Source organism: Leopardus geoffroyi, chromosome C1, assembly GCF_018350155.1.
Source record: "Leopardus geoffroyi isolate Oge1 chromosome C1, O.geoffroyi_Oge1_pat1.0, whole genome shotgun sequence".
NCBI lineage: Eukaryota > Metazoa > Chordata > Mammalia > Carnivora > Felidae > Leopardus > Leopardus geoffroyi.
The window spans coordinates 78,461,882-78,488,054 of record NC_059328.1 but is presented as its reverse complement, the minus strand read 5'-3'; the positions used below and the strand labels follow the sequence as shown (position 1 = coordinate 78,488,054).

The 26,173-nt window shown below is 36.5% G+C and overlaps 1 long non-coding RNA gene and 1 other non-coding gene across 2 annotated transcripts; one reads left to right on the top strand and one right to left on the bottom strand.

Moving 5' to 3' along the window:
- The first annotated feature begins 129 nt into the window (after positions 1–129).
- Positions 130–16,802, top strand: LOC123598232. Its single transcript, XR_006712455.1, has 2 exons — positions 130–2,212; positions 16,017–16,802. It is a non-coding gene; the product is annotated as an uncharacterized LOC123598232 (long non-coding RNA).
- Positions 16,803–24,806: 8,004 nt separating this feature from the next.
- LOC123600177 lies at positions 24,807–24,915 on the bottom strand. The gene has a single exon (XR_006713551.1). It is a non-coding gene; the product is annotated as a U6 spliceosomal RNA (small nuclear RNA).
- Between the last annotated feature and the right edge of the window lie 1,258 nt (positions 24,916–26,173).

Genomic DNA, 26,173 nt, shown 5'->3' with positions numbered 1-26,173 from the left:
AGACAGAGAGAGACAGAACATGAACGGGGGAGGGTCAGAGAGAGGGAGACACAGAATCTGAAACAGGCTCCAGGCTCTGAGCTGTCAGCACAGAGCCCGACGCGGGGCTCGAACTCACGGACGGCGAAATCATGACCTGAGCCAAAGTCGGCTGCCCAACCGACCGAGCCACCCAGGCGCCTCCAGCCTGTTTCAAGAGGGAGCAGAAGAAAAAAAAATCACTTGGTGGTGACAGGAGAGGAGAGTCCTTCCTGCAGGAGGCTTGTGAAGACTTCACCAGAGCAGCACCTCTGGACAACAAACCATCTGTTCACTCAGCAAGTGTTTATTGACCACAGGATGCAGGCCTAGGTGTCAGGGAGCCAGAGATTAAAGGTATAGCCCTTGCCCCTGCCCTTCAAAAGCTAACAGTTGCACCTCTGAGTGGCTGGGTCTGATTTTTCCCCCCAAAGGAATTTGGAGAAGACAAATAGAATCTTGAACATTCTTTTCTGACACATTTGGATTTTATCAAGCATAAACAAACAAAAAAGGCTGAACAGATACTTCCAAGATTTGTGTGTATATTCAGTTTTTGATTGTTACACTGATGTTTTTAAGATGTCTAAGCTAGCAGGCATGTGAAGTGATCTTCCGTGTGTACTAGAAGGACACAAAGTGGTATTTTTACGTTGATGAGGTTTGTAAATGTTTTTAGATCTTCTGGAGTGCATTTTGTTTGTTAATACATATTTATTAGAGTGATGTTTTAAGTTAATAAAGTATTGAGACTCTTACCTATGGCTTTTCATTTAGGTAGGGAATTTGGAAAAGACTTGTTTTAGTCCATAGTGGGAGTTGGTCTTGAAGAAGCTATAGTGAGATATTAAAAGTAAAGCAGGCGAGCCAATATCCAGAAGAGAGTAAGATCCAATTGCTCGGATTTTCATATGCTTTTCCCTTCTATACCTCAAAAAATCCTTCTTTCTTAACAGAAAATCTAGGTATACCAAACTAAGCTCCTGTCTTATAGAGTCCCTGATGGTCCCCATGTACATAGATCCTTCTGAGGACCTCAGGGTTGTTTTTGTTTGTTTGTTTTTTGTGTTTTGTTTTGTTTATAGGTCAGAAGGCTCCCATATGAATAAAGAAATCACAGTTCTTGGGTCCAGAAATGGAGTCTTAGTCACAGCTCTGTCACCAACATGCTGTGTGACTTAGGCAACTCCTTTGGCCTCCCTGATTCCAGTTTCCTTGACCATAAAATGGGGATATGGTTCTGTTATCCTAATCCAACCCTGACTGCTTTGATTCTGTGGAGACTGGAGGGGATAGAAAGTGTGTGATATTGGTTAGTTGCCTCACCTACTGCAAGTCTAAATATAAAGATGCATCAGGGGAGGGGTAGTAAAATTGGAATTTGAATTATTTCTGGCTCTATCCCACCTGTGGGAATTTCTTGCATGAATCAGTCCTTAAGAAAATGAAACTAGAATAAGGTCCTGGCCTGAATTCCAACTACCTGTGCTCATTCTAACATCTCTCAGCCAAGGTATGCATGGCCTGTGGTGACCACCAGTAGATTGTGCATTTCGATTCAAATCAATTTCACACATACTGATTGAGAGCCTAGTATGTGCCTGGCACTGTTCTAGGTGGTTGGGTACAGCAGTGAGCACAGTGTCCTATGGAGCTTTATTTATTTTGTCACTGCTGAATCTTCAGCTCCCAGAACAGTGCCTGTCACACCAATAGGAGATCAGTAGGTATTTGCTGAGGTAGTAGGTAAATAAGCAGAGAAAATAAAATTCTGCTTAACTCTGACCAGCTCTGCTTTCTAGAGCACAATGGAAAGATAAATTGCTTGAAACTTTAGGAAACCAATTGAACACATAGGATGCTCTCTGAGTTGGTGGGTAAGGGGGCAAGACTGCTTTTCTCCAGTCTCTCTAAATCTCAGTCCTTGGCTGTGCTTAGTTGGTTTTCAACACCATGTCTTTCCATGTCAGTTTACTCTCATTCAAAATTTACATTTGTTTATAATGCAGTTGAAGATAATTTTCCAGAACTGATGGTTGAACAGTTACAGCATCCAGAAACCTCTTCCTAGTGTCCTGGGAAACAAAACTCCCAGGGAATAAAGATCACAAAATGTCCTTCGCACAGAATTCACTGTGCATACTGGTTGATTATTTCCAACTGGTTTGAAAAGTAAAGAAGTTGGCGTCAAGAGGTAAGTAGACTGATTGAAATCTAGTTATCTGTCCTGTCCTTCTCTGATGACATTTAGAACTCTGGGGCCATTTTCATAATACTTGTTTTTGCTATAAATGACAAGTTGTAATTTTGATGTTAACAGTATGCCTTTTAAAGAAAAAAATATATCTTGATATCCTCAGTTCAGAATCAAAACAAATTACTGCGCCTGTTACTGTGTGAAATTTGAAGATTGCAAATATCTCTCTTAATGTTATTACTTGCCTCCATTAAAAATAGATTGTGAATATTCCATGTCACATTATTCATGAGGTAGGCTCTATGCCTTTTGTCTGCTGGAGTAACAGTAGAAAGGGTAACAAGAGACACCAGAGCACACCTTTGTTTCTTTCACTAAATTTTTAATAACGCCTCCAGCTAGCCAGTTGGTGAAGCTCAGCTCTCGCATAAAAGTGGAAAAGCACAGCTATCTCAGAGAAGACCAACTCTTTCACTAGCTAATTTCAGGTTGCGTTCGTCTACACCAGAGATGATTAAATTACCTATCAAGTGTGCCTAGCTATCAGGATTCAGGCCACCTAAAAGGTGAATTTCATCTGATTGATTTGAGACACGAATGGAACAATTGAGTTTTAAAAGCCCCACCTTAATTAAAGGCATAGCAAAGTATCTCTCCCAGACGAATTCTTGACTGCCATTGCCCTTGAAAATTGGGTGGCAATAGTGATTTGACCCACATCATTTTGTTGTGTGCCTGTTTTATAACCTGGTCGTTTAACAGAAAGAAAAGAATTTAGAGGAAGACCTAAAAGGATGTGACTTTGTACTGTACATTTCTAGAGAACTATTTGTTTAAATCTCTGCTGCTATATTATTTTTACAGTAAAAAGTTTTTTTTAAAAAGGGTTTATTTTAGCAACATTCCATTTGTTAAATTAAAAAACTTTTTAATAAAAAAGTTAAGTGTCCCCCCCAAACCCTTCTAGCTTGGAAGGTTATGCGTAGTTTATTTTCAGTGTTGCTTTCCAATCTTTACCCACGTGTGTGTATATTTATATTTTTATATTTTTAACCCTGTGATCAGGGGAATTTACAATTTATGTCTAGATAGCTCATATTTATTTGTAATATGGACACATAAAACTGAAATATTTATATTTTACAATGAGAATTTTGACAATTTTTATGGTTAAGTTTTATTGAAATTTTAGTATTTATCAGGATTTCATCAGTAATTAAGATCCTGAAGTTTTACTTCGAAGTTATTCACTTTTTAATTTTTTTTAATGTTTATTTATTTTTGAGATAGACAGAGCACGAGTGAGGAGAGAGGCAGAGAGAGAGGGAGACACAGAATCCAAAGCGGATTCCAGGCTCTGAACTGTCAGCACAGAGCCCAATGCGGGGCAGGAACTCACAAGCCATGAGGTCATGACCTGAGCCAAAGTGGGATACTTAACTGACTGAGCCACCAGGCACCCCAAAGTTATTCACTTTTTAAATAAAGCATTAAAAAAATTTTTCTTTAACATTTATTTATTTTTGAGACAGAGAGAGACAGAGCATGAACAGGGGAGGGGCAGAGAGAGAGGGAGACACAGAATCTGAAACAGGATCCAGGCTCAAGGTGTCAGCACAAAGCCTGATGCGGGGCTTGAACTCACGGACCGTGAGATCATGACCTGAGCTGAAGTCGGACGCTTAACCGACCGAGCCATCCAGGCGCCCCTAAATAAAGCATTTTAACATATGGGAAATTATAAATAATATAATAAACATAATTCTGCCATATTTACTTTGGGTTTTATTTTTAAAATAAAACATTACAGACATGGTTGAATATCCTCTGGAATGTATTCCTCCCTAACACCATTCATTCCCTTTCTTCTCTCCTCAGAGGCATCCAGTTTACCAAAGTTGGTACATATCATTGCCATGACTATTTTTATACCTTTATTTATACATATTACCATAAACTATATATAATACTACTTAGCATGTTTTAACTTAATATAAATGGTATCATAGTGTATGTATCCTTCTGCACCTTACTTTTTTTTTTTTTCTCTATATTTTATTTTTGAGATTTGTCCATTTGGTACATGCAGTATTCCTCATTTCTTTAAATGCTGCATAAAGAATTCTGTTGTATGAATACTTGGTGATTATTTTTGTATTCTCCTGTTGGGAGAGTTTTAGTTATTTCCAATTTTCTCTCTTAACAGATAATTCTGAAGCAAACAATCTTTCACATATCTCCTTGTGAGCGAGATTCTTTAGGGTATATTCCTGGGAGAGTGGAAATGATGGATATTACCAAGTTACTCTCCAAAGTGGTTATACCAATTTACATTCCCACCAACAGTGTAGGAAAATTCCTGTTTCTCTGCACCTTATCAACAGTTGATCTTGTCAGACTTTAAAAATGTTTGCCAATCGGATGGATGTGAAGTGTTATTGTAATTTGCGTTTTCTGATTCTTAGTGAGGTTGAGCATCCTTTCATAAGTTTATTGGTTTGACAGGTTTCCTTTCCTGTGAGATGCCTTTTCATGTTCTTTGTCCATTTTTAGTTGGGTTGTTTGCTTTATATCAATTTATATATATATTTTTTTAATTTTTTTTTCAACGTTTATTTATTTTTGGGACAGAGAGAGACAGAGCATGAACGGGGGAGGGGCAGAGAGAGAGGGAGACACAGAATCGGAAACAGGCTCCAGGCTCTGAGCCATAAGCCCAGAGCCTGACGCGGGGCTCGAACTCACGGACCACAAGATCGTGACCTGGCTGAAGTCGGACGCTTAACCGACTGCGCCACCCAGGCGCCCCTATCAATTTATATTTTAAAATATATTCTAAATAGTCATTGTTCTGTTAAATGTGTTGCCCACATGTCCCAGTCTATAGCTTGCCTTTTTGTTTTGGTGGAAGGGAGGATTTGCTTGTTTTTTGTGTAATGTACTCAAATATATCAGTCTTTGGTTTGTGGTTTATGCTTTTTATATCCTAATTCAGAAATTCTTCCCTGATTGGTGGTCATAAGCTCATTCCCTATGTTTTCTAAAAACATTAAAATATTTACTTATAAAATTAGCTTTTTTTCTTTATTTTTAAAATTTAAATTCAAATTAGTTAACATATAGTGTAATAATGATTTCAGGGATAGAATTTAGTGATTCGTCACTTACATGACACCCACTGTTCATCCCAACAAATGCCCTCTTTAATGCCCATCATCCATTTAGCCCACCTCCCCATCCCCCTCCCCTCCAGCAACCCTCAGTTTGTTCTCTGTATTTAAGAGTCTCTTATGGTTTGTCTCCCTCTCTGATAACATTAGCTTTTTAATCTACTTATATGTTATGATATGAAATAGAATCTAACTAAAATTTTTATTGCCCACACAGATAACCAATTACTCCAACATTATTTATTGCAGATTACATCCTTTTCCCTTGAAACGTAAAGCCACCTCTGTCATATATCAAGTTTCTATTTCTGTATGGTTCTGTCTTTGAGCTTCCTAATTTGTTCCATTGGTCATTTTATCTATCTGTATGCCAAAGCCATAGTATCTTAATTAAACCTAAAATAAACTCTTAGTAACTAGTAGGAAAGGTTTCCCTCTGACCTGTTTTGTTCTCATCAGGAATAGCTTGGCTACCTTTGTCTGTTTGCTCTTGCTTGTGAAAAACTATGTTGGATTTTTTTATTTGTACTATATTTATTATTTAATTGGGAATGGAAATCTTTTTGATATTGATTCTTCCTATCCAAAAATAAGGAAGGTATATTACTCATTCATTTAGGTCTTCTTTTATGTCTTTTAATAACATTTAATTTTTGTCATAATTTCCTCTTTTTTTGGTTCATTGCTCTTATAATTATTTTTTAAAACTGCATTTCCTAACTATCTGCTGCTGGTGTGTGGAAACAAAATTATTATTTTGTATATTGATCTTGTATCCTGTAACTTTGCTGAACCTTCTTTTTAGTTTATTGTAGATTATTTCAGATTTTCTATGTAAGACAGTCATAAAATATGCAAACGATTGTAGCTTTGTTTGGCCTTTATTTTTGTTTTTTTTGTTTTGTTTGTTTTAATTTTTTTTAATGTTTATTTATTTTTGAGACAGAGAGAAACAGAGCATGAATGAGGGAGGGTCAGAGAGAGAGGGAGACACAGAATCCGAAGCAGGCTCCAGGCTCTGAGCTGTCAGCACAGAGCCCGACGCGGGGCTCAAACTCACGGACCGTGAGATCATGACCTGAGCCGAAGTGGGCCGTTTAACCAACTGAGCCACCCAGGTGCCCCATTATTTGGCCTTTCTAACATAACTCTTCTTGACTTGCTGCAGTAGACAAGGCTGCATTGAACAGGGGCAGAATAAGAGGCATCCTTGTTTTATTTCTGACTTCCAGGGAAATGCTTTTAATTTTTCACAATTTAGTGTGCTATTTTGGGTAGGTTTTGGTAGACAACTTTTTAAAAATTGGGTTAATAATTTCTATTTGGTAAGAATTTCTGCTTGTATGCCTGGGCATTTAATTTCATTATATAATTTTGGGGCATCTGTTGAGAAAAGTGTGTTATTTCTAAATCTGATGGGTTTTATTCTTTACTTTGTCAATGTGGTGAATGACATTTATAGATATTCTAGTGTTAAACTATCCTTTCATTGCTGGGGGCGGGGAACAAGTTGAGACTTGGTTATTTTTGAAAAACTACATTACTGATTTGGTTTGTGAACTGTATCTTTTTAATTTTAGAAAGAGAGAGTGCGAGCATGGGAGAGGGGAAGATGGAGAAAGAGAGAGACAGAAAGATACAGAGAATCTTAAGCATCCCATGGAGCCTGATGTGGGGCTCGATCCCACAACCCCGGGATCATGACCTGAGCTCCTGGTTTGCTGAATTTTATTTAGGATTTTTGCATTTATGCTTATTGGTGAAATTGGCTTAATCTTTCTTCCTTATACTACCCATATGTGGTTTTGATATCAAGGTTTAACTCATTTCAAAATGAATAGGGCAGCATTTCCTCTTTTTTTGTTTTCTGGAACAATTTATGGAAGATTGAGATTATATGTTCCTTGAGTATTTGATAGAACTTATCTGGGCCTGTATGTGTGCACATGCATGCGTGTGTGTGTGTGTGTGTGTGTGCACATAAAGGGAAAGAAGAGAGTGTGTATATATATATATATATATGTATATATATATATATATATATATATATATATATATATATATATTATTCTCAAGTTAGTTAACATACGGTGTGGTCTTGGCTTCAGGAATAGAACCCAGTGATTCATCTCTTACATATGACACCTAGTGCTCATCCTGAAAAGTGCCCTTCTTAATGCCCATCACCCATTTAACCCATTCCCCACCCTCCCCACCCCCATCAACTCTCAATTTGTTCTCTGTATTTAAGAGTCTCTTATGGCTTGCTTCCTTCTCTGTTTTTATCTTATTTTTCCTTCACTCCCCATATGTTTATCTGTTAAGTTTTTAAAATTCCACATATGAGTGAAATCATATGATATCTGTCTTTCTCTGACTGACTTACTTTGCTTAGCATTATAGAGGAGGTTATATGTTAAGCTTTAGAGACAACATGTCTATTTCGATTTTTGCTTTCTTCTTAAACGAGCTGTGATAGATTATATATTTCAGGAAATGTTCTGTTTCTTCTAAGTATTCAAATTAATTGCCACCATATTAAAAATCAATCATTATGAAAACAGTATGAAATAGTAGAAAAAATCATAGTATTCTTGATTGCAAAAACAATCTCATATACCTATAATTATGTTCAGTACTTCATTGTGGTATTGTTTTTTTGTGCCATTATGTTTTTTCTTAACAATTTTGTCAAAGGTCTCTATATTATTAGTTCTTACAGCATATTTTCATTGTCATTTATTTTTACATTTTACCTAATAAGATTCCTTACTTGACAGATGTATTAGAAGTGCATTTAAAATTTGTAATTATTTTTTCCAGTAATTTTTTATTAGTGAATTATAATTACATTTTAATCAGAGAACATGACCTGCATATTAATTCTCTGATATTTGCTGAGATTTACTTTGTAGCCTTATCCTTGGTCAATTTCTATAGGTACTGTGTGCTTGCAAAGAATGTATGTTTCCTAGTTCCCTATGATAATATAGTTATGATACCTTCCCTTTGGTTGGTTTTTACATTGTATTTTTTTTCTATCCTTTTAAAGCTTTTTTTGTCCTTATGCTTTAGGTGTGTATCTTTGTGAACAGAATCAACTGAATATTGTTTACTTTTTTAAAGTCTTTCAGACATGAGTAAAATATAATTTCCAATGAAAACTTTGGTTTCTGATACTGTTTGATGTGTGTGTGTCATGTTCGTATGTTCTTTTGATCACACACACGCTTGAAGGAGAAAAGTACTCAGATACTCTGTCCAAAAGAATAAGATACTGCTTTACTCTGCCTGTTAATTTTCTGGTATTCGAGGAAAAAATCCTCATTTTGAAAGTTTTTTAAGGCTGAATTTGTTGTAACTATAGAGGAGAAACAAAAACAGGAAGTTAGATTTGTTTCTTGATGTTAGTTTTATGAACTTCATTGAGAATTTTTTTTATTTTTTGGTAAAATAGGAAGCATAGTTTCAATTCTGTCTTTTAACATGAATTAGACGATTTTCTAGGTTGCACTTTCTGAGAAAAAGAACTGAATGGTATGCCTCTATAAGATTTTGCTGCTATGGCAAATCTTTAGTTGTTTTTAGGGTAAGGATGGCTGACTGAATATCTCCTATGACTTTTTGGAAGAGTTAGAAACCAACCTCTCATTACCTTTTGGTAGACTTGTTTGTTTTTCACCTCTTGGATATACATTCCCAGAGATTTCACACAAAGTTGTCTTACTCTTTCCTGGTATTAAAACTGTGCATGGGACTCCAATAGGCAAGAGTAGCAAGTTCTTAATGCAGCTGAGGGAGTCCCAAGACAGCATTTGGATGCCATCTTTCTGATTTATCTTGATATGGTGATTGGTTACATCACATATTTAGGTACTATATAAAAGAACATATAAAATAAAATTTAAAAGTAAAGATAGAATCAAGTGGACTCTAAAACTTTTCCAGTCCAAGGGTTCTCTGATTTTAAGTCCTTCTCTTTAAAAAAAAAAAAAAAAAAAAGTTTACTTATTTATTTTGAGAGAGAGAGTGCATGCAAGCAGGGGACCAGAGAGTGGCAGAGAGAGGGAGAGAGAATTCCAAGCAGGTTTCATGCTATTAGCACAGAGCCTGATGCGGGGCTTGAACCCATGAACTGTGAGACCATGACCTGAGTCGAAATCAAGAGTCGGACACTCAACTGACTGAGCCACTCAGGTGCCCTGGTTCTTCCCTTTTTTCTAAGGGTTTATATAAACTTAAAACTATAGGGCCACCTGCCTGGCTCAGTTGGTGGAGCATTCAACTCTTGATCTTAGGGTTGTGAGTTCGAGTCCTACATTGCTGTAAAGATTACTTAAAAATAAAATCTTTAAAAAAGAAAAAACCTGACAACTGTAGAGGCATATTTCAAGCATGTCCAACTAAATCCTTTCACTCCTGAGAGAGTTAACATCAGGGAGCTATGGAAAAGAGATCCAGATTATTCCATGTTACCAATTGGCCAAGGACAGAGGTTTTGTGACTAGCTATTCCATCTGGTAATCTGTCTCTTCATCTGTGATTCAGAAAGGACAGAAATAAGCAATTCTAGTCAGTAGATGCTTATAAGTTTATGTTAATGGACTGTGGTTCTATGTTTGTACCATGTACAGGTTATTACATTAAAGAAAATCAGATTATAGCAAAGTCATACAACACTAAAACTTTACTGAATTTTTATCTGATTTACAATTCAAGCCTCAGATCATTATTGGTATGTAAAAGTACTGATCAGGATAGAGTTCTCTAGCTGACAGGCTGCTGGGCCCATGTGCTCTTATAAGGCACATGAAATAGTAGACAGTAGACTGGAAGTCACATTGCAGTCCCAGCACTAGTGCCAGAGGTGTGGCTGATCCCAGGGCATGCACAAACTTTTACTTTGTATGTCACTAAGGATCCCCTGACATCCACGTGAAGATTGATTTTTCACTGGTCATTGTTGGTCCAAGATGGGGGGGTTCCAGGTATGGGAAGTGAGTATGAAGTTTCCTAGGTAATCTTCTCCCTATTAGCTTGGAGAAACAGTATGCTTTTGTGAAAAGCAACACTGAATCAGAAGTCAGGAGGTCTGATGTACAGTCTTTGTATAAATCAGGGCTCTCCAGAGATAGAGAGAGACAAAAATAGAGAGAGAGAGAGAGAGAAAGAGAGAGATTTATTATGAGAAATTGTCTCACGTGATTACAGAAGCTGGAAAGTCCTAAGATTGGCAGTCAACAAGTGGAGACCCAGGAAGGAGAGCCCTTGTTGCAGTTCCAGTCTGATTCCAAAGGCCTGAGAACCAGGGGAGCTGATTATGTATATTCTAGTTCAAGGGCAGAAGGAGACCAATGTCCCAGTTCATCAGGCAGGCAAGCAAAATTCCCTTTGAACCTTTTGTTTCTATTCAGTTGGTTTGGTCTTCAGTTGATTGGGGGAATCCATGTGCATTGAGAATGAAAATCTGCTTTATTCAGACTGTCGATTCAAATGTTAATCTCATCCAGAAAACTCTCACAGACACCCCAGAATAATGTTTGACCAAATTATTATTGGCCGTTGACACATGAAATTAACCATCACAGTCTCTAAACTACACAGAGTGCTAGTTGCTATAACAACTCCAAAAATTCAGTGGCTTACAGAATAAAGTTTATTGGTTTAAGTGGGTTCAGGTTGCTGCCTTCACAGGTGATTAAGATATCTCTGCTCTTATCTGTGGCTATGTAGTGGTGCTGCCATCTTCTAAGGATTTCTTGGAGTCTTCTGCTGGATTATCTGCATTTAGCTGGCTGATGATAAAGCTAGAAAGTGTTTAGAAGATCATATGGGAATTTTATGAAGACAGACTGGGGGGCACCTGGGTGGCTCAGTCAGTTATGTGTCCGACTCTTGGTTTTGGCTCAGGTCATCATCTCACAGTTCGTGAGTTCTAGCCTCATGTCGGGCTCTGTACTGATAGTGCGGAGCCTGCTTGGAATTCTCTCTCTCTCTCTCTCTCTCTCTCTCTCTCCCCCCACCCCTTGCTCATGCTCTCTCTGTGTCTCAAAACAAATAAGTAAACTTAAAAAAAAAATACAGACTGGACAATGGGATAGGTCACTCCTGTTTGTATTCCATTTGCCAGAGCACCAACATATGATCCCAATCTAACTGCAAAGGAGACTGGAAAATATAATCTCCCTTTGTGTCAAGGAGGAGAAAACGGGACCATTGAGCATCTAGCCAGTCTGTGCTGGGGCCCTAACTAGCTTTTAAATCTGGGCTTATCTCCTCTCTGAGCCTGTTTCCTTCTTTGTAATGTGAGGAGGATGGACTAAGTACTCTCTAAGGGACTTTCCAGCTCTGACCATCTATGTTCTATAAATCTATCAAAGTTCTGGCTGGGCCCTGAAAACACCCAGCTTGGAGGGGATCTCTGACAGTCCAAGAGGGAAGAACAGTGATCAGTATTTCTCCAAGGATTTTCTAGTCTACACCTGCAGCCTCTGGGAAGTTTATTCACTGCCTGAAGTTCCCAAAGATCAAGACAACTACCTCTCACAGGGTGCAGCCTTACCCTAGGTCATGGTACCATTTTACCAGGTGTGTGTGCAAATATTAATGTGGCCATGAAACTTCCTCCTCATCCCCTCTTCTTCCAGTTCTCATGGTGTGAAAAGTGATGACCCATGGGCTTCTTCCCTAAGATTCTAGAGTACCCAGCCCTAGATAGTCTAGAAGAGGGTTTCACAAAAGGCTGAGCTATGTCAGAGTGATTATGTTCACAAGTTTTCTTCTTTTCTGCATTTTCTGATGATTTGCAATTTGTTTGTTTTCTTATTTATTACCTGACTCCCCATTAGATTTTAGACTCTACAAAGTGAGAGATCATGTCTGCTTTATTTACTGTTGCATCCTCAGGACCTACACAAAATGCCTAGCATGTAGTAATAATATAATGTTTTGAATGAATAAATATTACTTAAAAATTGTTGAAGTTTTAGTCTAAGTTCAGGGCAATAGAATTTCTTGGGGAAAGTATGTTAGTAATACATTCATATATTTAACTACCGAGTAATGTTTTAATCTTACCTGAGTCTACTGTTGACACTAGGAATTTTGGAATAACAAGCAAGAGGCCAATAACAGACTCTCCCTCATGGCTTAACCTAAGCTTAGGGGCCCAGAAAGGTTAACACAGAGAGTGCAAGTACTGTTTCTCCAGGCCACAGGGCATCTGCTGTCAGCATGCAGATGAGCTGTACTTTCTCCACATTATCAGAGGAGACTACGTGCCAAACTATGCCCAAGTGGCATGATGCTCAGTTTCAGAGTATGAGCAGCCATTTTTTAACTAGAGAGTGTAGCGGTCTTTTTTTAGTCCCATGTGGTATAGGAATTAGCTTTACTCCTTATCTGTGCATCAGATACAATCTGGACATCCTGAAGCTCTTTTTGTCCCTGAAAAAAAAAGTGCAATTGATGTCTCCTCCTCAGCTTATGCTTTCAGTTTCACTGTCATCATTATCTCTTTGAAAAATCTGGTTTCTTTTACTCATCACCCACCCTACAAATTAAACACAATTTGTAAGATAAATCTACAGCCAAAAAAAAAAAAAAAAGGAGTAAGAAAATCATATCATATATGTCAAGAGCTTAGTATAGAGAAGGCCTTCAATAATAGCCCTGCTACCATTAATGTTTTTTTTTTATCATCATTGACATCTTCTAATATTAGTAACTGCCACTTACTAAGAATTACTCTGCTAAGAACTGTAAATTCTCTGCATATATTTTCTCATTTAATCCTATGAAGTATTATATTGGCCCAGGCTGTTAAAAGACACAGAACCAGGCAACCTGGCTCTCAGTGCTGATCTCAGATGATTTGCACCCGTCTCTGGAACCAGCTGATGTCATTGATTGGTTTTATTTCTTAATTAGATCATGACAAATTTTTATTATGTAAATCCTGATATTCCTACTTACTAAATCAGTCAATTTACTAAATCACAAACATTCAATTTGTAGAGATATATTTCTTCTTTCAAACAATTCACAAGGATATTTAAGATATTAGCCACTCATTGCTGAGGGCTGCAATTTATGGACATCTTTCCCAAGCCTGAAACTATTGTGCTGCCTGGTGCCCTTTGATACTATCACCCAAGTTATTTCCATCTGCCTGATGGACACCAGGCTTCTCTGTGTCCCTGAATAAGTACAATTGTATCAGACACCTGATCCAGCTTTTACTGATGTTCAGAGTAAAGCTATACTCTCTTTGTTCACAGACTTACTGATTCTAAAATCAGAAATGCAAATATGTTTTCTGGCAGCACTTGGGAAGTGGGATTACACGTATCATCTTTGATTGCAGATAGAATCTCCCTGCAGATATTGATTATTCTCTTTTTATTGCTGTGGAACTCACTGAGCAATTTCCAGTTCACTTAAACATTTTTATTATGTAACATTTGTTATATAAATAAGAATATATGTAGTGAAATTAGAAGTTGTGAATGTAATAATAAAATTGAACAACCATGATCCCAGCCCAAGTTTAAAAACCACAATTTTATCAATACCATTGACTCTACCTGTATACTCCTACTTTTGCACATTCCCCTCAGCATCATGCTTTATTTTTTCTTTTCTTTTTTTTTTTTTTTTGTATAATTTTGGGGTAAGACTAGAAATACCTGAAACATTTTGTGACTTAAAAAAGAAAAATCAGCTCAGTTCTCTCCACAAACTTTGAAAAAATAAGCATGATCTCCATGGCAAGCACCCCCTCCCAAACCCTTGCTTCCCGTACACTTAAATATAGGCTACAATTATTACTTCTCTATTTAGAGATTATTGTGGTTTCAGTTTTCATCGTGTCCTTGTGGGTTTCTTCTGTTTTGGTTGCCATTATAAATGTCTCTTTTATTCCCCCATGTGGTCACTTTCTTAAATACCTTGCTTAGCACGTCTTCAATGGAGTGTAGTTTGACAGCATGTATGCCAGCCTCAGGGACACTCAGATACTTTTGTTCCAATCCAAGTACAGAAAACATGCGATGACAAATTAGGCTCTGTGAATGTTGGGGGAGGGGAAGAGACACCCATCTCTTAAGCGCTGATACTGTGTCAAGTTTCTTTGCCAGCTTCTTCCCAATTCAAAATTCCTATTAGGTAGTTGTCATTATGTCTGTACTATAGATGAGTAAACTGAAACTCAGAGAGGTAGCTGCTCAGGGTCACACAGGTACTAAATGTCGGAGTCAAGATTTGAAGCCGGGTCTTCTGTGGGTGTGATGGGTGAGGAGACAGTCCAGCCTCGTCTCATGCCTAGACATGAGACAGTCAGCAGTCTCATGCCTAGATGTCTGCCCCCACCCCTTTTTCTTATGGACATGGTACTACCCACTACTCATTCACTTCACAGAGACTTTGTGGGGCTTAGTGAAACAATACTTTGGGGGTGCACTGGTGACTCAGTCGGTTAAGCATGCAACTCTCAGTTTTGGCTCAGGTCATGATCTCACAGTTTCATGAGTTTGAGCCCCGTTTGGAGCCTGCTTGGGATTCTCTCTCTCCCCGCCCCCCCTCTCTTTCTGCCCCATCCCTGCTTGTGCTGTCTTTCCTCAAATAATTAATAATAATAATAATAATAATAAGAAGAAGAAGAAGAAGAAGAATACATTAGATTTCAAAGGATAGATACTGTAGCTGTCAAAAGCACCACTGTTTGGTGGTCAAGTAGTGAGTAGTGGACATTTACTTCTGGATCATCATTGTTTGTGGAGATCAGGAAAGTTGAACACCTCTAATTTAGACATGATCCCAAACCTCAGGCCACTCCTGGCCTCACCTATTTCTCTTTACCAAATCTGCTCACATAGACTCTGACTTGTGTCTTTGCCCCTCTCCTACCCCAGTCTTCTCACAAAAATGAACAAAGATAGGACCCTAAGGAGGAAGACCCAGAAACAAGACTCCTAAGCCACAAACTCAGTAATAAGCTTATAAAAATTTTTTTCATTTAAATATATTTGACATACAACATTGTATAAATTTAAAGTGTACATGTTAATTTGACACATTTATATATTGTAATATGATTGCCGTTGTAGTGATAATTAGTACTTCTGTCATGTTACATAATTATCCTTTTTTAGTAATTGGAATAATTAATCATAGGAATTTTAATAATTTTTAAAAGTGGTATAAATATTACATCAAAAAAAATAAAAATAGGTTAATTCATCACAGAGTTTCAAAATGTAGCTAGTATAGAAACAACTCTTAAATACAGAATGATGGTCACAGCTTTGGGAGCATTTTACAAATGAAAAAGCTTGTATATAATAAGTGGCACCAATCAGTGTCATTCCTGACTCTCTTTGACCAAGGAATCAGAATATCTAAAAATGATGATTCTTCTCCAACTTCTCTCTGCCTCTGGTATTGGACTGGTTTTCTTCAACAACCTACTGATTGGTCATGGCAACAAGAAACAGTGTTTGCGTGTTAGCATTCTGAAGGTGGTTTGGAGATTTACTCCCACTGAGTTGATAAACTTCCTCCTTCTTAACGGTTTTCTAGACTCCAATCCTAATCATTGCCTTCTTTCCAAATTCTCTGTGTATGTTGCTCAGGAAACAAAAGTGGTTGTAAACCACAGAGGTTGGTTCTCACCAACTGCTGGATTCAACCTGTAGAAAACTCGACAAAGTACAGTCAACCCATTAAGGACCCCAGCGCAACTCCAAAGTGAAGAAAGTGAACTCAGTTTGTATTGTGTAAATTGTACCCTGAACAGTCTCAGGAAGTATCACAGCTTCCTGATTGCAAACCCAGATAAAGTCTAAGGCCACAGCTGCTAAGGACAAAAGCCACCAACCCCCAAAATGAAGAAAAATGACATCTACGGGCTGCAGTTATGAGAAAGTCCCATTGGGTATGTCAGGGTCTAAAACAGAATTCAGATGAAAGAATTGGTTCTGTGTCTTGCACAAATGAAGATTCACCTGGAGCTTTAGGGATATTATGGAGATAGGGAGATCTGAGAGTTCTGGCTTCTAATGTTATGAAGCAAGTTTCTGCATGACCATTTCACTGCAGAGCATTTTGAACCTGATGAAGCACTGTTTCAGAAATATAGGGTGAAATGATGGGAGGCTACATATTGGGACACAAGTGAAAAATCTTATCCCTTAAAAATCTCTTCTCTGCTCAACCTGCTTTCACTGCCTGCTGTTAAATATAAAAGCTACTGTGTATTTTCAATATTAAGAGAAAAGACTTGGCAGCTTGAAAAGGAGATCAGAATTGATCGCAAAGAGCAGAGGTCAGGTTCCTTTGCTGACTACTTGTGTGACTTTGGATAATTTAACCTTCATTGTTTTATCTGTTAAATGGAAAGAATAAACCTACTAGTAGGATTATTGTGAAGACTGGAGATTTCATGTGCAAAATGCCTGAACCAGAGTAGGCACTCAACATATAATAGTTGCTATGCTCTTATTGTTAACCAATGGCTCTGAAATTTATCACCTAGCATCCAATCTGAAAAATAATAGAGCTGGAAATTTCCATTTCTTGTAGTATTATGGATTAAATACTCTGAACAACCCTTCAGTTTGAAGCGAGCAACTAAAATTCTGGGTATAATATTTTTAAATAATTGTAAATACATCCAAAGTAAAGAATTTGTTGATTTCAAAACCAGTAATGAAAGTAGGAAATCTGGTCAGGAAACAAGTGCCCAGCCAGCTATCACTCTGAACGTTTTTTCAAACTCTAGGGAGTCTTTCCTCCTCGACAGCTGTATGAATCACAGCATGGAGCCAGGAGTTACAAGTTAGCTGACCAAGGTGGAGAAACAAATAGGAAAGCCACCTTATCACACCCTCAGTGCAAGGCTGAATAAAAAATCACACTGCACAAGAGATAATGAAGAAATGCCTATCTTCACCTTGGTGCTGGTGGATGAGACAGAATTCTTCCTTGAGAATTCATAAACCTAGTTGGTCCTCACATGTGTTTTCTGTCAGGATTCACTTGGATTTTAAGTTAAATTTTTAATTTAACTATAGTCCCACATTGGTAGCACCCCAGGAAACTGATAGAAACAAAAGCAAATTTCTCAGGAGGAATGTAACTTTAGTTCATATCTCAAAAGAATTCCTACTGGTTGGTTCCAATGAAAATGGACAGCTTATATGTTTTTAAAAATCACAAAATATACAATGGAAACAAGACACCATGAATGAGAACCATCAAAGCAAATTTCAGCAAATATAGACCCACAAATATTTCAGATGTTGGAATTGACACAAAATAGATTTCCTAAATCTATGTTTAATATATTTAAAGAAATTAAATGAATATTTGAAATTATGAGCAGAGAAAAATGACAATAAAGAATGACCAAGCATATTTGAAAGCAGATAGAGCTTCCAGAAATAAAAAGGGAATAAAGGACAAATGAGAGAAATAGAAAACAAATAGCAAGATGTTAGACTCAAACCTAACCATATCAGTAATTCCATTATATGTAAAGATGAATGATTTAAACTAGTATTGTTCAATACTGCAGCTCCTAGCCACATGTGGCTATTGGGCACTTGAAATTTGGCTAGTGTGCCTGAAGAATTGATTTTTAAATTTTAATTAATTTTAGTTAATTTAAATAGGGATATGTGGCTAGTGGCTACTGTATTGGGCAGCACAGTTTCAAAGATCCCACTTAAAAAAAAATCCCAGCAGCTCTTCCTGCCCATGGGTCCTGTCCCCATGCTTTAATAAAATCACCTTTTTGCACATCTTCAAGAATTCCTCCTTGGTCATTGGTTCCGGAATCCACGAGTCCCACCATCACCCCAGAACTTCATCATATGGAGCTGCCCTGCCAGCACTGACCAGCTTTTCTCTAAACTCCGTTTTACATTAGAAAGGAACTTTCCTGTATAGATTGTCTACTTTCTTAAAAAAAAAAAAAATCCCAATTAAAAGTCAGACATTATCTGAGTGGATAGAAAAAACAAGATCTAATCATATGCTGCGCACGCACACATACACACACACACACACAATCTATTTTAAATATAGAACCAAACAGGTTAAAAGTAAAAGAATGAAAGGAGATATACCATGATAACACTAATTAAAAGAAAGCTGGAGTGCCTATTTTAATATCAGACAACACAGATTTCAAAGCAAAAATATTATCAGAGATAAAGAGTGATGTTTCTTACAGATAAAGGAGACAGTTTCTCAAGAAAATGCCACAGTCATAAATATTATGCAACTAAAAATAATCCTTCAAAATACATGAAGCAAAACTGCAAGGAAAAATAGATAAATCCACAATTACAGTCAGAGTCAACACTACTCTCTCAATAATTGGTAGACTAGACATAAGCAACACTATCAAAAAACTTGTTCCAATTGACAAATATAGAACATTACATCCAACAACAGAAGAATAAGCATTTTTTTGAAGTATACACAACATATATATTTTTTAAGTAAAAAGATTATTTGCCATATGAGACATAGAAGTAGTACTAATATATTTAAAGTGATTCAAATTATACAAAGTTTATTTCTGATCATAATGAAATTAAATAACTCAATAACAGAGGGACACTTGGGTGGCTGGCTCAGTTGGTTAAGTGTTCAACTCTTGATTTCAGCTCAGGTCATGATCTTATAGTCGTGAGACTGAGCCCCACATCAGGCTCATGCTGAGCATGGAGTCTGTTCAAGATTTTCTCTCTGTCTCTCTCTCCTTCTGCCTCTCTCTCTTTCCCCATCAAAAAAAAAATAATAATAATAATAACAGAAAGATATCTCGGAATATCCAAATATTTAGAAACTAATATCATACAAGTCAGAGAAATTAAAAGGGGAGTTACAAAGTATTTTGACTGATAATGAAAATGCAACATATTAAAATATCTGGAATTCAATAAAGCAGTGCTTAGTAGGAAATCTATAGCACTGAATACCTATATTAGAAAAGAAGAAAAATTTTAAGTCAATAACAGCAGTTTCCACCTTAAAAAACTAGAAAAGATACAAATTATACCCAAAGTAAGCAGAATAAAGGTCATAATGAAGACAAGAGCAGAAACTAATGAAATGGAAAACAGAAAAAATAAACTTCTAGCCACACTAAGCAGGAATAAAAGAAGACACAAGTTGCCAAATCAAGAATGAGAGAGTGGTATCATTACAGATTCTATAGGTATGAAGAAATTATGAATAATTCATGCCAATAAATTAAAAAACTTAGAAGTGGACAAATTCCTTGAAAGATACAAACTACCAAAGCTCACTCAAGAAATAGGTGATTTGAATTAGCTCTATTTCTACTTAGGAAATTGAACTTAAGTCTTTCCAAAAGAAAACACTACTTGTGACTGGTGTCACTGATAAATTTTACCCAACATTTATGGAAGAAATAATACAAATTTTATAAAAACTCTTCCAGACAAGTGAATACTTCTCATAACATTCTATGAAGCTTGCGTTATTTTGATACTCAAACCAAAGAAAACATTATAAGGAAACCACTGACCAATATTCCTCGTGAACATAGATGTAAGAATTCTAACAGTTTTAGCCAATCAAATCCAACAATACATAAAAAGGATAATATATCATAACCAGGAGAGTTTTATTCCAAGAATACAAGCTTGGTTTAACATTTTATTTTTTTAATGTTTACTTATTTATTTTGAGAGAGAGACAGAGGGATAGAGAGAAAGAATCCTAAGCAGACTATGAACTGTCAGCATAGAACCTGATGCAGGGCTTGAACTCAGGAGCCATGATATCACGAGTTGAGCAGAAATCAAGAGTCAGATGCGTAACCCACGGAGCTACCCAGGCACCTCGATATGGTGAATTATATTAACTTTAAAATGTTAAACCATTTCGTGAGTTCAAGGCCCACATCAGCTCCATGCTAGCAGTGGGGAGCCTGTTTAAGATTCTCTCTCTCTCTCTCTGCCCCTGCCCTGCTTGCTCTCACTCTCTAAAATAAATAAATAAACTTAAAACATTTTTTCACCATATTGACGGGCTAAAAAATAGAAAAACTGTATGTTTATTTCAATAGGTGCAGAAAAAGCATTTGACAAAATTCAACATCTGTTTCTGCTAAAAAGTTTTAGCAAACTGGTTATAGAAGAGAACTTCCTCAACCTAAAGGACATCTATAAAAAATCTACAGCTAACATACTTAATAATGAAAAACCGAATTCTTTCCCCCTGAGATCAAGTACAAAGCAAACATGCTTGGTCTTACCACTTCTATTCAACATTGTAGTGGAATTTCTAGCCAGTATGTAAGTCAAGAAAAACAAATTAAAGGTAAATGGATTAGTAAAGAGGAAAAAAACTGTATTCGTTGACATCATGATTATCTTTGTAGATAATCCCATGGACCCTACAAAAAGAACTTACTAGAACTTACATGTGAGTTGAGCACATTTTCAGGATACATGATCATAGTGCAAAACTCAATTGTATTTCTATATACAGTTGACCCTTGAATAATATGGGGGGGCACTGACCCCCATGCAGTCAAAAATCTGCATGTAACTTTTGACTATCCCACAACTTAACTACTAATAGCCTATACCAATAACATAAACAGTTAATAAACATATATTTTATATGTTATATGTATTATGTACTGGATCCTTACAATAAAGTAAGCCAGAGAAAGGAAATTGTTAGGGGAGAAAAAAATACAGTACTGTACTGTAAAAAAATCCATGTATAAGTGGACCTACATGGTTCAAATCTGTGATTGTTTAAGGATCAACTATACAAGCAATAAAGAGTTAGAAATTAAAATTACAAGAACAATACCACTTACAACAGCATAAAAATAAGAAATAGGAATAAATTTGACAAAAAAATATAATAACTATACCATGATGACTACAGGACATTGGTGAAAGAGATTAAAGAAGACCTAAAAGGATGGAGAGGTAAATATATCATGTTCATGGATCAGAATACTAGAGATTATTAAAATACCAATCCTCCCCAAATTGATTTAAAGTTTTAAGGGTCGGCTTTAGCTCAAGCGGTTACTTCGCGTGTGGTTACTAAAGTTTTAATACTGTCCCAGTCAAAATCCCAACAGACTTTTTTTTGATAAATTGACCAAAGGATTCTGAAATCTATATAGAAATGAAAAGGACATAGAATAACTAAAACAACTTTGAAAATAAGACAAACAAAAATAAAAATAAAGTTTCAGTACTTATACTACTGGATTTCAAAACTTAGTAAAAAACAACAATTAGAAAAAAAAAACTGCAACAATTAGGACACTCTGGTATTGGTGTAAAGTTAGGCAAATTAATCAATATAATATAACAGAGTCAAGAAAGAGACTCAGGCATATAAGGTTAATTGATTTTCAACAAAGGTACCAGGGTAACTCAATGGGGGAGAGGTAGAGGAGAGGAGAATAATTTTTTCAACAAAAGGTATTGGAAAAATTGAGTAGCCATATGGAAAAATATCAACTTTGATTCTGCATCCCATCATATAAAAAATAATATGTCATTGACTAAAACATAGATTTAAAACTATGAAATTTCTACATAAAATTATATAAGATAGGGGTACCTGGGTGGCTCAGTCGGTTGAGCATCCGACTCTTGATTTTGGCTCAGGTCATGATACCAGGGTCAAGCCCCGTGTTGGGCTCTGCATTAAGCATGGAGCCTGCTTAAGATTCTCTCTCTCTCTCTCTCTCTCTCTCTCTCTCTCCCCCACTCTCTGCTTGCACATACTCTAAAATTATATGTATATACATATATATAATACATATATTATATATATGACAATCCTATTTGAATTTGTCAAATATTTTAAAAAATATGACATAAAAATCATGACTCTAATAGAAAACATCAATAAATTAGATTTCATCAAAATTAAAAGCTTTAGCTCTTCAAGGAACACAATTTAAAAAATGCAAAGGCAAGCTATAGACTGTCAAAAAGATATTTGCAAGATATACATATATCTGACAAAATTCTTGTATCTAGAATACGTAGAGAATTATTATAATTCAGTAAGAAAGAGACAACCCAATTTAAAAATAGGCAAAACATTTAGACACTTCACTAAAGAAGATATACAGATAGCAAATAAGCACAGGAAAAGATGTTCAATGTCATTAATCATTAGAGAAATGCTAATTAAAACCATAACGTGATATAACTACATATCTAATAGAAAGAAACCTCATAATACCACACTGGCCAGGATGTAGACAACTGGAACTCTCATTCAATGCTGATGAAAATGTAAAATGACACAACCGCTTCAGAAAACTCTTTGGCAGTGTCTTAAAAAAAAAAAAAAAGGCTAAACATATGCCTACCATATAATTCAGCTATTCCATTACTAAATATTTACCTAAGAAAAATGAAAGCATATGTCCCTAACAAGATGTACATGATTGTTTGTGGCAACTTTATTTGGAATGGCTAAGAACTGGACATGTCCAATGGTAAGTGACAAGATAAAAACTATGGCATATCCATACAACGGAGTACTATTCAGCAATAAAAATAAATGAACTATATATAGATTTAACAATTTTCATGGATAAACTTCATAATAATTTTATTGAGTGAAGGAAATCAGACCAAAAAAAAAAAAAAAAAAAGGAGCCATACTATATAATTCCATATGTATAAAATTCCAAAAAATTCAAATTAATCTATAATGATAGAAAGTGAACCAATGGTTGATTGATGAAGGGTAGTGGTAGGGAAGGACTGGAGAAAACAGTACAAAAAGACATTAGGAGAGATGCCTGGCTGGTTCAGTTGGTGTAGTGTGTGACACTTGATCTCAGAGTTACAAGTTTGCGTCCCACATTGGGTGTAGAGATTACTTAAAAAAGAAAATCTTTAAAAAATTGAATTTACTTTTTAAAAAATTTTTAAAAATTTATTTATTTGAGAGAGACAGAGACAGCACAAGTGGGGAAAGGGCAGAGAGAAAGGGACAGAGAATCTCAAGCAGCCTCAGTACTGCCAGCGCAGAGCTCGACGTGGGGCTCAAACTCATGAAACAATGAGATCATGACCTGAGCTGAAACCAAGAGTCGGACTCTTAACCGACTGAGCCATCCAGGCACCCCGAAAATCTTTAAAAAACTTTAAAAAGACATGAGTAAACTTTGAGGGGTAAAGGGTTTGTTTATTATATTGGTTGTGGTGATGGTTTTATGAGTTTATGCACATGTCAGAATTTATCAAAGTATACACTTTGAATATGTGCTGTTTATTGTATGTTGATTATGGCTCAGTAAAGTTGTACAAAAATACCTCAATGCATTAAAAAGAAACCAAGCATAGCTGAAGAAAGAATTAGAGAACTGGATCTAAAGAAATTATCTACATGTAGTAGAGATTTAAAAAGGGACATGTTATAAAAAGACTAAGGCCAGGGTGTGAAAGTCCAGCAGAGTTCCAGAAGGAGATAATGATGAGAATGCAAAAGAGCCAGTGTTTCTTAGATCCAGAAAATTCAGTGAATCTCAAGCATCATATGTAAGAAGAAATTCTCTCCTAGACACATCATAGTGAAACAGCAGAATACAAATGAATCTATGAAAGACAGAGAGACAGAAAGAGAAAGAGAGAGATCTTAAAGCAGTCAAAGAGAAAAGAAAACTACCTATAAAAACGGGCAATTAGACTGATAGTTCACTTTATAAGAGCAACTAAGGAAGAGAATACAGTGTAAGAATTTCTTCAATATGTTAAGAGAAAATAGCTGTCGACCTTGGAATTCCACATTCAATGAAGCTATATTTCAAGAAAATAATTACATAAAGAATATTGTTTCCAGGCAAACAAAACCAATAAAACTGCTCCTCCCCTTCAATAACTGGAGAACATACATCACCCAAAAACAATCACTAAATGAAATCATAAAAGATGTACCTTCACAGAATAAAAAAAAAATGAAAAGTCTGAGATGTAAGAAAAAACATTGAACAAAAACATTTTGGTAAATACTAGGGCATATCTCAGCAAACATTGACTATGGAAAAACATGTCACAACATACTCTTACTTTTGTGGGGAGGGGATAGACCAGAATTAAAATATTAGGCTTATACGTGAATTAAAATCATCCTTGATTATTTAGGAGTAAGGTAAAGATATGAACTTCAGACTTTTTGTTAAATCAGCATGCTAAGCCAGCTAGTTTATAAATAATAAACACAAGCACACACAGTTTCCAACCAATTACAGAGAAATCAAATTAGAGAAAGAAAAATCAAGAGAAGGCAAAGCAAGAAAGAGGGGAAAAAGTAACAGTCATAGGATCTAGAAGATTTAGAACAGCATCTGGCATGTTATCCTTATTCGTTTATTGTATGATAATTTATTATTACTGTAACTTATTTCTATTTTACGTGTCAGTTTTGCACAGGGACCGTGCTTAATCTTCTCTGTATTGTTCTAATTTTTAGTATATGTGCTGCCAAAGCAAGCACAACTGTTACTTCTATTCTGATAAATCTCTCTGGAGCATTCAAGACAAAGACTCTTTAACAGACAAGTTCTGCTAATGCTGATGGTTCCCTGATGACAACAAGCTGTTAATGCTAATTAAAAGACAGGCAGTAATCTGGAGGAATTAAGAAACTCTGTTACTCACAAGGCCTTGGGCCAGTCACTTTACACTCTGGCCTTAGTTTCCTCATCTGTAGAATGAGGAGTTGGAGGGTGCTGGAGAGGTTCAAATTGGATGTTTTTTTATTTTTAAATCCTCATTGACCAAAAGAAAGAGAAAATCTCCTGACTCCGGCCAAAAACCAAACACGTTCAGAAACGGTTTATTTGAGTGAGTGGCCATCTCGCCACAGGCACTCACAGTAAGTTTGGTCCCCTACCAGATAGGAAGTGGTGGCTCTTCTTGCTCATATCAGAGCCTGACAAGCTTGGAGGCCACTGCAGATGGTCAGAGCAAAGCCTCCACTCAGAGGAGATGTGTTAAAGACACCCTTCCCAGCCAGAGTGGAAGGAATTACAGAGGCTCTCAGAAGAGGTGGCAGGCTCAGAGTTCTGCACCAACACACTGGAGTTGGGCTGCAGACAGTATGTAGCTATCAAACAAAGCCACTCTCCCTTCCCCCAGTTACACAAGGACTTTTCAAATACACCCCTCTCAGCTGAAAATCTTGAATATTAAACTTCTTGAATCTCCCTACCTGTCATCATTCTAATTCACAAATGTGAACGCCCATGCTTCATGCATTTTACATACATGTGATACACTAATGCCCTCCAGATCTATGTATTGCAGAGGGAACTCAGGTATGGAAGGTAACTGGCTCAACTTCCAAAGATAAACCTGGTAGGTGTGATAGCTGCTGAGAGAGGAGGGCTCTCTGCCTCTTGAGAAATCCCTTTGAATTTGGGTGTGGTGTGAGTCCTTCTGTTCCCAAGTATAGTTTTATCTAATCTGCCTTGAAACTGCTCTGCTGATGAACTGTTTTATCAATAAAAAACTGCTGAACTAAAGCTTCTCCTCTGCAGCTCTTAAAAATGGGGTCTGCCCCATCAGAAAGCAATGTCATAAGCAAAAGGATATGTATACAAGGGCGTACACGACAGCATTGTTTAAAACTGTGGAATATCAGTAAAAATCCATCAGCAAAGTCGTGGGTACATCCATAATATCATAATGCTAGGGATTTGACTTGTTGCAAAGAAAGTCACTGAGTGACATATAAACTATGATCCCATTCT